Raw genomic sequence first — 12,359 nt, 5'->3', positions numbered from 1 at the left:
TTCACATTACGGGGGAGCCCAGGAGGGCTAACCCCACCCCAATAAGAGAGGAGAGCCGCCTCTGACCCATCCCTCAGTGGCAGTTCCTTCCAACTTCTGGCTGCTACCACTGCAGACCCCTTTCCCCCCCGCCCTTGCCAAGAGTCAGAATGTAATTTGAACCCTGACCATGTTAGTTAAGGCATTTAGTCCCATTAGAGAAAGATGTCAAAGGAAAACAGGTTATTAGAGTATAACTGCTGGTGTTCCCTCTTGTGACTCAGTGATCTTGAGATTTCAGGCAGGAGGATGGTGACTTGAATCATTCTTGGTGATGAGCATGTGGAAATAATTTAAGTTAGAATGTTCAAAACAAGATGTTGGGACATGTTGGTTTGGAACAATCTAAGATTTTTTTTTCTTATTTCATAATTTTCAGAATTATTTGAAGAGTTTATTGGTAGGTGTTTCAGGCTGCATTATTTAACTCAGGGCTGTCCAGCTTCTAAGCAGATGGGGACTGCACGCTGTGTAGGCCACACCAGCATGGGCCACATGGCACACACATCACTCCCCCATCAGGCTGCAATCCTGATGAGCATCCTGGCTGCATGAGCATCCTGGCTCCTTGGGCTGTGCTGTCCATCCCCTGGGTGGGGGCAGAAAGTAGAAGCCAGAGGAGGGAAGGGGAGCCAGACTTGTTGGAGGGGAGTGGCAGCCCAGTGAGAGCTCAGAGGCTGTAAACTAACCCCTTGTGGGCTGCCTGCAGGCTGTGAGTTGGAGAGCCCTGATTTAGCTTTATAAAGAGTTGTTTGCATATGCTGTCCTAGGACCTTTACAAATCCTACCCCCACCCACTTGCTAGAAGGAGGCATTGCTTAATAAAAGGGAGTGCTAACCAATAAATTCACTCTGCCAAAGTAGAGGTGGAATTTGAAGGCTGTATGTTACATGTGGGCAAAATTCTTTTTGACTGTAATTGGCCATTTTCAGGTTAGCCAAATCTTTGTGACATAGAAGCAACCTCACACAATTTAAACATGTTCCATGAAATGTTGCAAATCTTTATTTTTTTGCATGTGAATTTGACAATGGAAACTGTGTGGCAATTTTCCAAGTTGCGCTTTCAAATGTAAAGCTGTAATGGTCAGTATCTCATGAAGTGAGCTTTAGCCCATGAAAGTATGTGCTCTATATAGACTAAACAAAATAGATACATATGAGGTGCAAATCTACCCTGCCTTCTACATGGTTAGTAGTGACAAATCACATGTTGTTGGTTCTGCTTGGCTGTGCCTTCCTATGGGATGAGCAGAATTAGCAGAAGCCATTTTGATGAATTTCCTTGGAGTCGCTGCATGTCAATTGCTCTGTTTGAAACATGAAAACCCTAATGCTCCTGCAGCCAGAAAGTCACTGCTGTAGTGTGGATTCCCCTCAATATCCAGGATTAGACCCTTCCTGGTTGTCTCTTGGAGAATCCCAAGGTTCATTCTACAGTAAGAAAAAATTATCATGGATGGGGTTTGCTGTCTAGCTTTGTTAGTCCAGATAGCTTATATAAATATCTAAGCTGCGAATTGTTTGAGATTTCCCCCATGACTGGGTGTATAGAACATGTCCACACAGCACAAGGCAGTGCCAAGCAGAGTTACTCCAAGTTAACTTTGGGGCACCTGGCATAGTGTACCTAGACTAGAAAGCCTTGCTTTTCACTGAAACTAATAAGCCCAGGCTCACGGCCTCATTAACACATCCATACTGCTTTCAGTTTTGCAACTAATTAGTACAGAACTAGCTCATGTATTGCTGTTCAGCCCTGCTTTGTGCTATAGAGACCTATCAATCCATATCATATCAATCTGCAATTTAGAGGCTAGTGGACAAATTGTGAAATGGAAGAATTTAGAGAAGACACCATGAAGCCAGTCTGTGTGCATGTGGCTGGAAAGATAGTTTCAGTTGCAGCATCTTGTTAAAATGGTTCCCTTGGTAAAGAGTCAGTTGAGTTTTAGACATGAGTCAGATCCTATTCCATCTATTAAGTGCCTAAGTTTGATCCTATTTTGCCCAGCTCAAGTCCCTAAAAAAGGTCACCGAATCTACTTTTATAACCCAGCCCATCATCTTAGCCTTAATTAACTCACAGAAAAGGAAGAGGTGGAGGAGGACTCACGTACTTAAGCACCAGCTAGTTTTTAGGGAGTCCAGCAGGGTGGAATCAGATCTTCCTTGGATACCTAATAGATGGAATAGGATCTGTCCTAGAGTTGTCTTCTATGTGTTATCTAGGTGTTATAGATCACACCCCTTCCAGGAGATGCTTTGTCTTGGGACTTCCAAAGAAGAAGCTTTATTAACTTCAGTTTCCTGAAGGCCCCCCATGAAGCCATCCCTGGCATGGCTTCACAAGATTGAAGACCCAAACTTTGAGACCCTGGCTGTTCTCTGTCCCTGACTTTTCTGGCAATCTATAGCACCCCCCTCTCCCCCACTGCAGAGAGCTCCTTTTTTCTGATCGGTTTCCAGGAAGGGAGGCAGTTTTTATTTCTTTGAAGCAGAGGGGGAAGAAGGGGAGGGTCAGAATGCTGACGTCCCACCACAGCAGGCTGCTCAGCTCCAAACAGTCCTGTGCACTACAGTTCCCTCTGTCCTTTCTTAGACTTTACTCTGTTCTCCTTGTGGCTACTCCTTTCTCTCTCCCCAACTCTCTTCGAGTTCCATGCTCCTCAAGCAGTCAGCCACACTTTCAGGAAAACAGTTACAAAGCTATACCTTTAACTACTGGGGAACTGCAGTCTAGTTAAACATAATATCATGGGGAACTAACCAGAAAGCTGTCTCTGTGGCCTGCTGTCAAACCCAGACTGCCATCTCCTCCTAGGGTGAAAAAGGGCATTCAAAAGGTTGGTGTTGGATATTCAACAGGGGTGTGTGAAATAAGCCATATTCTATTTGGGTTCAGATTTGGCCTGAATCGGCGGGACAGTTATTTGATTAATTGATTCAGATCACTGTCCCGATTCGATTCGGCAGAATCTGAATGTCCGATGCTGATTCAGAGAATCAGCAATTTGGCCACAGACACAGCTTTAAATGTTTTTTTCTACATACCAGGCATGGCTAGTGAATGCTGCGATCCTGGGGCAGATGGTGCATGGACCGTGGGATGCTCCATCCGCACCACCATCTAAGCATTCATGAGTTGCCTGGTACCTTGAGGTACGTAGAAAAAACACTTAAAGCTGTACCTATGTCCGAATCATCAAATCTCTCTGAATCAATTCAGAGGTTCTGATTCAATTTGGAGAGATGAATCAGGAGACCGATGTGACGGGCTAGCTGGCAGTGACCTAGCCCAGGGATTTTGAAAGGGCAAAAGATGATTGGAGGACTTGGGATTCCCTTTCCTCACCAATCAGGCCCCAGAGACTCCCCCCTCATGTCCCCTGATTGGCCCCTTGGGTCACCTGGAGAGGGATAAAAGGGGCAGCATGGCTGACTCAGGGGGGACCAGCGAAGGACCACGAGGAAGGAACTTCAAAGAGCTGGCAAGAGCTGAGCCAGCGGGGTAGAAGCAGTTACCCCAGAAGAGCCGGAACGAGCAGGACCTGCAGGCAGCAGTTGGACCCTCAGGAGCACAGTGTGTGGCCGGCAGGAGAGGCTTCCTGCTGGGCTCCAGGATCCCCTACGAGAGGCTGTGGCCAGCAAGAGAGGCTTCCTGCTTCAGCAAGGATCTGAGCAGTGACCTGAGGGGTCCCCAGCTCAGCTTCCAGCTCCTCCAATTAGAGACCAGGCAGCTCGATGTGAGGCCGGGGTTCCAGGAAGGTCAAGACCCGTAGCAGTTTGAAGCAGTACCAGCACTGGTGGCTGTGTGGCAGTGTTCCTGCCTACCACATGGGAGATCCAAATTCAAGTCCCAGCTTTGGTGACCTGGGGTGAGTGAGCTAACAAGGAGAAATTCCTCTTGCAGTGGAAAGGGGCCATTGTGTTTTCTCCCTTTCCAGGTACCTAGGCCCTATATTTCTTTGTCCTTTGACATTTTGTATTTTGTGCCTTTTTATATTTCCCCAACCAGTATTGTTTGCTCTGCTGTTTGTGTTTTATATTTTGTTAACCCTGTTTTGTGTCAATGATTGTAAGTGTCTAACTTTTGTTGAATCCTGCCCCTTGGGGCATTGTAGTGTCCACTATACCCCCTGATTATGCCTGTTATGTTCCCAGTATTGTTCCCTCATTAAAAGGTATATGGTTAAGTCCCCAGTGGTGGTCTGGCTCTGCTTTATAGGGGGAGGAGAGTCCCTATACCTCCCACTTGGATTATCTAAGGTACTAACTTTAATATGTCACCACAGTCCAGTGGGTGCATCTACACATGTAATTAAAAGCAATAAACCCTGGTGCATTCTGCACTGGAGTTCATTGTTCCTGGGTGTTGCATTTCACATGTGCCCTGGATCACAGCATGTTGAGCTGGATTGTAGCAGCCACGGCTGGCAGGAAGTCTGGAAGGGCCAGCCTGCCAGCCTGGGGATGCTTTGTGTGGGCTCCATGTGCTGTGGAGGGTTTGGCTGGGGCACAAGAGTGCTCCAGCTTGGGGCTAGCCAGCAGGCATCCTCTTCACTGAAGCACTGTCATGGTCCAGCCAGCCTCATCAGTGTTTATACATGCACTGCTGTTCACTAAATAACGCTGCCTCAGGATAGTACTTGTGATTACAAGTACTAACTTATGGTGGTGTTTATTAGTTTACTGTGACCTAGGGCACAGATGGAAGTGACAATTTTCACCTGATCTGGGCACAGAAAGCAGCTTATAGCTATGACCAAACACAAGCGCACAGCTACAGACAGCTTAAAAAGTGGCCAATCAAGTGATTGCATGAGGGGTCAGATGAAGACTTTCCAAAACCTGAGCATCTTCTATAACTTGGGTCTGTGCTGCCCCCTAGCCTGTCGCTGTTTGCAGAATGGGAGGGGGGGAAGGGAGTGGAAGGATCTCAGTCTGGGGTTTTTTCAGCCCCTGCTGGAGGGTGGAGCAGGTGAATTGGAACCCCTCTGAGGTGGGGGGGGGGGGGTCCAATTCACTTACCCCATCCTCCAGCACTGGCTAGGGAACCCCTACAATGAGCTGTCTCTGCTCCCTTTCCTCCCTCCCATTCTGAAAAGCTTGCAGCCTCACAGGGAGCAGGAACCATTGCTACTGGAAGCCATCAGCTAGATTCCTCTTCCCCCTGGAAGCAACAGTGAGCTTCTGCTTGGTCTGCGGGGAACGGGGGGTTGTAACTTAAACGCTTTGCAGGAAGTATTCTTCAGTTACAATGGGGAGCTGTGCTTCTGTCTGCACCCAAAATGTGTAGTTGTGGAGACTTTACTGGGGAGCTAACTAATTAGGCAGCTCCTCAGTCCATGTCTTATGTAGATGCGCCCAATGATTTGCAACCATTGCAAGAGAACGTATGATTGCATCCTAGATGTCCTACTTATTACTTATGACATTCTTTGCAGCTACTATTTACATCAACATGTATTCGCACAGAGCCCCCCGCTAATGTTCCACAAGAACTGCAGGCCAGTATTTAACCCACTTAGCCTTTTTCTTCATACAAAGATGGTGAATACCTTGTGTCTGAAAGCTTGTCTAAGTACTCTCCCAACTACAGTTGGTCCAATATAAGACATCACCCCCCAAAATCCTTGCCTTGTTCAGATTTTGTTGAAAGTCTTATGATACTTCAAGCCTCAGCTGATGGAAAATGGGGACAATGTGGTTCTCACCTTTCATTTAAAAAATGTAATCTTCATGTTTGTGGAACAGGGCTTGAAAGCATGAATCAATTGGTTGGAGTCAGTGATAGAAATGCTGAGGTTTTGTATGGCTTAAAATTTTTCTTCATACTTGATATCACACTTAATAGCAATTACTGGGGTTTTTTGTAGTCTTGATTTCAAACTCATTTTGTTGACTAGGTCATCCCAGAACATCAGTTTGAGCTGCACATCTCAGGTTGAGTTACATGTTAGACAGGTCTCTCTGGAGCCTGCCATATCACAAGAAAGCACAGAAGAGAAGATTTCTGGGGCTGAGTTAGTACTAGAGCCAAAGGAGCAGCTCCTTCCTAATACTATAAGAATGGAAACATCTATATTCATCTTCGTGGGTATTCCTTTACCTGTATCATCAGCTGCTGAATGAATGCTGGCAGAACTAAGTAGCTCCTCTGGATGAGAAGCCAGAGTTCTGAGGCTGGGAGAGTGACAGAGACAGAAGCATTAAAACAATAAGGAAATGACTATCCCCCAGTCTACTGTGTAGCTAACACATGGAGGTAATCATCCACACCTACAGGAAAAATAAGCTGCAATAGAGGAGGCAAAATACTGCTCCCTTTCCTTTCCCTACCTTAGGTAGTTTGTTTTTCTGTCATGGTGCCACTTGTTCCTGGATAACGTGGTAAGAGCTCCCTCTCCTGCCTCAATGTACTGTAACCTGCCACTGATGTGCACAGTGACATTTTGCTGTGTTCTAACTTTAGAGGGAAAGAGTTTACTTTATTCTGAACTGGGTGGAATAACAAAGCTATATATTCTTCACTCAGTCTATTAAATCTGGTATTCAGCCCAAGGGTCAGTAATTTTGGGTAAGTAACGTGTTGGGTTACTGCCAAGGTTTTGACCCAGGAAGCACCTTCCCAATGGGCTGATTCTAACAGATGCATTAATACAGTGATTAGAGTGTAGTGAAGACATACCTGAGCTAACTTTAAATATGATGGGTTAGCCACGGCAGCACAGAGCCCAGAATGGGCTAATTTACTCTGCTTCTCGCACAGGTTACAGCGTGCCTGAGCTGCATGCTGTTGCAGCTAGACTGCTCGCAATAACTGAACTAGTTACTTTAAATCTGGCTCAGGTAATGTCTATACTAAAAATCTCTGTTAAGGAGGTTGGAGAGCATGGTTATAAGGGTCCCTTTTGGTCTTTAAAACCCAAGAATAAAAATCATGTTCTGGTTAATTAGTGTCTTTCTCTCTGAGTGTAATGGGGCCTCAGCAGAAATATTTAGCTTCAGCTGCTAGTGTACTGGTACCTCTGTTGAGGACCTATCACTAAGTTTTCCTGTTGTTAGGTGAAGACAAACCATTTGTTGTTTGTAGGTTTCCCTGTTAAATTGTATGGGAGTTGTAGTACTGCTGTTCTGATTGGATAAACAATTTTCTATGTTTTTACCATGGCTGTTTAGAAGGCAAGGTAATTTCCTTGCATCTTTTATACCAGCAACGAATTTGGCCCCAGATTATTCCTGATTTGTCACATTGTACTTTATTTTATTTAATGTATGTCCTTGGTATCTCTTTCGAATACAAGCCAACTGACTTCAGACACAAAGTATAACAACTCTGATCTGCAAATACATGCTGCTTTTTTATGTTTATAGTCCCTACATGGGTACCAGGAGTGAATCTGTTTGTCCTTCAGTTGTCTTTTGCCCACCCTTGCTCTCCTTATTCACCTGCCATGTCTTTATTTTTTCACAGGAATCTTTGCCAGCTTGGGGAAACATATGGACCTATCCATCTACCCAGTGGGCTTCCCTTCCTCTTCAAGCTTGAGTTTCTTTAAGGAGACACCATCGTGGTGTCTTGGGATTGTGTCAGGATCTCATCTGCTTATGGTCTGATCCCTTTTTCTTTCTCTGGCACTGCCTTCTGACTTGGGTCCATGAGACAAGCCCCAGACTGCAAGGCTTTGCCACTTTTACTTCCCGACTACCCCTCATCTGAGCGGTGGAGGAGCATGCTATGTCAGCAAAACCCTCTTTTACCTACCTCATCTCTCCCATCCTTCCCAGGGAGTTATCTGGAACCCCTTGAAAAGGGAAGTTTTTCTCAGGTGCCCATAGCTTCACTCTGTTCTGTGCCCTCTGGCTCTCTCTCCCTCTTCCTTTCTCTCCGGGCCTTTTAGCTGGGCCCTTTAGCCTTCTGGACTCTCTTTCCAGCCCAGCTGGTGCCTCCTTACAAAAGAGCAATCCTTCTGGATACAACACAGACTAATCCCACAATGGGTCCACACATATATGTCAGCCCACAGGTTCAAAGAAACACAGTCCTTCTAAATGATGGCTATGGATTGCCCTACTTTATCGCTACAGTCCCCTGGTAGTGCCCCTCTCGCTTCCCAGCCTGCCTCAGCAACCAGCAGCTTCTTTCTTGCAGCTGCCTGTGGCAGGAGGGTTATCTCTTGCAGTCTGCTGCCCTAGATGGCTCCTGCCCCTTCCTCCCCCACTGTTCCCATGGGAGGGGGCTTATATGATGACTTGCTCTTTCACACCAGAGCCCTGTGTTTCCAATAAGCTTGTTATCTGCTTGACCCTCTGCCCTGCACTCATTGCCAGTCTCCTTGTAACAGGGGTAGGGGTTCCTTGATACAATGTGGAATGCCTATATCTTCTACACAGCCATGTCTGTTTATATGAGGAAAGAATTTGATCCAGTGGGACACTTTTCATTTTAATGTCGTATGCTTGTGCTGGTTCTGAATTCAATGAGGGGACTTGGTTCATGGAGATTTGAAATAATTTACAATAATATGAGTATCTGCCTGATTTTTCCTGCTTGGCTATATACTATGTCTTGTCACTACAGCAAGTTAAGAAAAAAATAAAAAGTTGTTCCATTGCTGATTGAAAGCCCTCCAAATTTTATATAAAAATATGTGGAATAGCAGAGGCAGGGCTAGACATTTCCATTGAAATGGAGGTAACATATAGGGCTGTGTGAAATGGCACCATTCTGTTTTGACTTGCAGTTTGACATTTTGATGGAATAGTGTTTTGTTTTGAATTTTGTTCCAATTTGAAGTTGCTGTTCCATTTCATTTAGTTGAAACAGTTTTGCTGTTTCAATGTTTCACCTGTAGGGTATAATGGGGAAGCTCAAAACAGCCTATAACTTTGTCATTCCTGGCCCAATTTGGATAAAACTTACAGAAATGGTAGCCCCTTCTGAGAGCATGAAGCCTGCCAAATTTAAAGGAGGTGGATACAGGGGTTTCAGGGAAACTGCACCTCAAATATTGAAAGCAAAAAAACTCATGTCACATGGTATGTGTTAAGCCACAGTGGGGTCAGAACTGCAGACATGCTAGCCCCTGCTGAGTCCACAAGGCCTGCCAAGTTTTAAGGTGATAGGTGCAGGGGTTTATGGGAAACTGCACCTCTTACGCTGGCAGCACTGATGGTACTTCTCCGGTGACTGTATGTTGTCCATGTCTTAGCTCCATGCACAGCGTGCAGACTGAACCAAGAATCTAGACCCACCCATTTTGCATGGAAACATGTGCCTGAGTTACAACAGAACAAGTCAATTCTGGATTGGCCTCATCACTATCTGCAGACCCACAGATAAGGCAATCATGGAAGACAATCATTCTCAACTGTGAGGGACTGATAGTTATGATGATTGACTTTTCTTTTTTAAATGATGTTTCATTTCAAAATTGGAGCTAAAGTTAAGAGTAGCAGAACACCTTGTTAAACCCAAGTGAATTATTTTTAGGGCACTAACTTGGAATTTTGGATGCTTGGCTTCAAGTCCCTGCTGAGCCTGGGAATAGCTATTTAACTTTTCAAGGTTAAAAAAGACATCAAATTTCTTCCAGGATAAAGCCTTTCATTCTGGGATCCTACAGATAGGTAAGTATGTGTTATGTTGTCCCATGTTAAGTACTTGGGAAGTATCTGAGAGAACAGTTTTTCCCTGAGACAACTGGAGCTAATTTGAGTTAAATGCTATTCAAGCTTCATGTGTAAAGGGCTATGCCTCTCCCAGGTTTGACTTGGAACATTCAGAACTAGTTTAAATGTGACATCTGCTTTAACCCTCTGGCTCTGATCTACAAAAATAGGGACTTTAACACATTAAAGACAGTATTGGAGTGCCTTACAATGTTAATGAGAGTATTTAAGCACTTTAGTGTAGCTCAGGTGGTATGCAGCTGGTACCCCCTCTTCAACTGAAGGTTTGTTAGAGGGTGTGTGTGTGCTGTGGGAGCATGACTTCCTAGCTTTAGGCCAGCTTACCTCCACCCCCTACAGAGCAGAGACCAGGGACACCCAATAATGTTTAACTATTTACAGATTTAATGTACAGTGCTGTGTCAATAAAATTATAAAATACGTACAGGAAACCCTTGCTATTTGTGAACTCCAGATTCATGGATTTAAATATTCGTGGGGGAGGGCAGAGCCGGGAGGTGGGCGGAGAGTGAGTACTGGGGACGTGGAGGGAGGCAGCAGTGGCATCTCCCCCAGAGGCAGCTGCGGCAGCACTCGGGCGTGGGGGTGGGGAAGGGCTCGGTCCCCACGCACTGCGGGGGAGCCCTGTGAACAATGGGGGTTGGGGAGCAGGGGGCAGCTGTGGGGTCTGACAGGGAGCCCTGTCAGTATTCGTGGATTTTGTCATTTGCGGGAATCTCTGGAACACATCCCCTGTGAATGGCGAGGGTCTCCTGTACATATGTGTATATATACTATTTACAGATGTAGGTTTACAAAGACAGTAACTCTTATTAAACATATACCCCGGCAATATCACCTGTGTGTGGCAGACAGAGGCACTATATCAGCATAGGCCTTGAGCCTTGGTGGCCTTCCAGTTTGTGTACAGCCCCTAGCCTCAGCAGGCCCTCCAAGTGGCAGGCAAGGGAACAATCAACAGTAAAAACACAGGTTATACAATAGGTCAGCAAATGAATAAGTCCTACAGTAGGTCCACAGATGCTGGCAGCAGCAGCGGCCAGTCTCGGGGGTGGAGGGTAGGGGGAGGAATGTATCAATCTTCGGGGATGGTGAAATATGGAGGCAGCCTCTGTGAATTAGGTAGGTCCCGAGCCAGAATTTGCACTAGTGTAAGGGAAAGGAGAATAAGACTCCTCTTTAGCTAACATGAATTAGCCCTGAATATTCCAGGGAAAGAAGTGGCATCTCCAATACTTCACAGGTTCTTTAAAGGGAACAATGAGCTTGTACATCTGTAGGATCCCAGGATAAAACTCTTGGTCCTCATTTGTCTTATTAATTCATATTGTTAGGGCCCTTTCCGGGCTGGAATGATTATTTTTCTAAGCAACTTTTTGGTTTCTCATATGTAACAGGGGACCCTAAACCTGGTTCTCAACTGAGAGGGGAAGAGGAAGTGGGGAACAGGGCCTGAAGCAATGGGTTTAGAGAGGAGGGGTCTGTGTCAGTGAGCCTTTAAGAAAATGGAGCAGGTGGCACAGAGGCTGCCCATTAATCAAGAGATGAAATACTCCTGTGGAGGGTAAGATGAGGCAGGGTATAGGCTGACTGAAAGGGCCTTCAGACACTTAAGCCCCATCTGGAAGTCAGATAGGTGGAGGGAAGAGGGGGAGAAGCCCAGCCAGTGGGGTGAGATGAGGTTCTTGAGTCATGCAGGGATACAGGGGTTCCTGTGTTGCAGACATTAGAAACCTCAGTGGCTCAGACATGGGAGTCTGTGAGGAGCTGCTGACAGTGGTGGCCCAACCCCTCCCATGATGTTTGTTGGACTGCTGTTAAAGCAGTAGCTTTCATTTTTCTGTTTTGTTTTCTTTACTGTACTGTAGTCTGGGAAGTTTAAGTAAGGGAACAGCCTACATTTTTGTTGGAGTTATGACAGTAGGGTGGGAGTGGCTGTAGGAGAGTGTGTGGAAGCCACAGTGAGGGTACCGGTAAGGTGCAACAAGTGTTAAGGTCCTGCCAGAGTAGAGAGATGGCTGGAGGCCAAGAAAGCCAGGGGCCATAGTCTGTGGAGCAAAAACCAGGGTCAAGGACCCTGAATTGAAGAGGGCTGGAGCTCATAAGCTAGGCCTGGGTATGGTGGGCCTAGGCTGAGGAAACCCAGTTAGAAAAAGGAAGCAGAAGCTGGGGAAGGCTGAAACCCCAACAAGTGTTTTGAGGATGGAACATGCCAGACTGTGTATTGAGGCAAAGTGCCTCTGGAGAATGATACCTGATAACACCTGCAAAGCTTAGACGTGTCTATGGGGACAGCAGGAGATCATGATTATTGCCCTTAAGGAGGTCATGATTATTGCCTTTAAGGCTTAAATTGGGAGACTGTCTTGAAAGGGATGACTTCTCCTGTAGAGATCAGTGCAATGAAGCCCAGAGGACTGCACCATGCTGAGGCACCTAGGAAGAAGCACCCCTTTTTCTGCTGGCAGCCTCCAAACTCAAGAATTCTAAAATAAGATCAAGTTCTGGCAGACAGGAGACTGGAGGTAGAGTAGAGACTGGGGAGCTTGGGTAGCCTGGTTGAATTGCTAGGGGACCTTGGACATTGGGCGGATAGCCTTGGGCCTGCTACCTAATATAAATGC

General features: G+C 46.0%; 1 long non-coding RNA gene across 2 annotated transcripts in view; it reads left to right on the top strand.

The window, feature by feature from the left end:
• Nucleotides 1–12,359, top strand: part of LOC106738239 (uncharacterized) — a 43,515-nt gene that overhangs the window by 26,057 nt on the left and 5,099 nt on the right. The gene's annotated exons all lie outside the window — the stretch shown is intronic.

This window comes from Alligator mississippiensis, chromosome 3 (genome assembly GCF_030867095.1).
Source record: "Alligator mississippiensis isolate rAllMis1 chromosome 3, rAllMis1, whole genome shotgun sequence".
NCBI lineage: Eukaryota > Metazoa > Chordata > Crocodylia > Alligatoridae > Alligator > Alligator mississippiensis.
The sequence above is the reverse complement of the archived record's forward strand: the minus strand, read 5'-3'. Positions and strand labels throughout refer to the sequence as shown.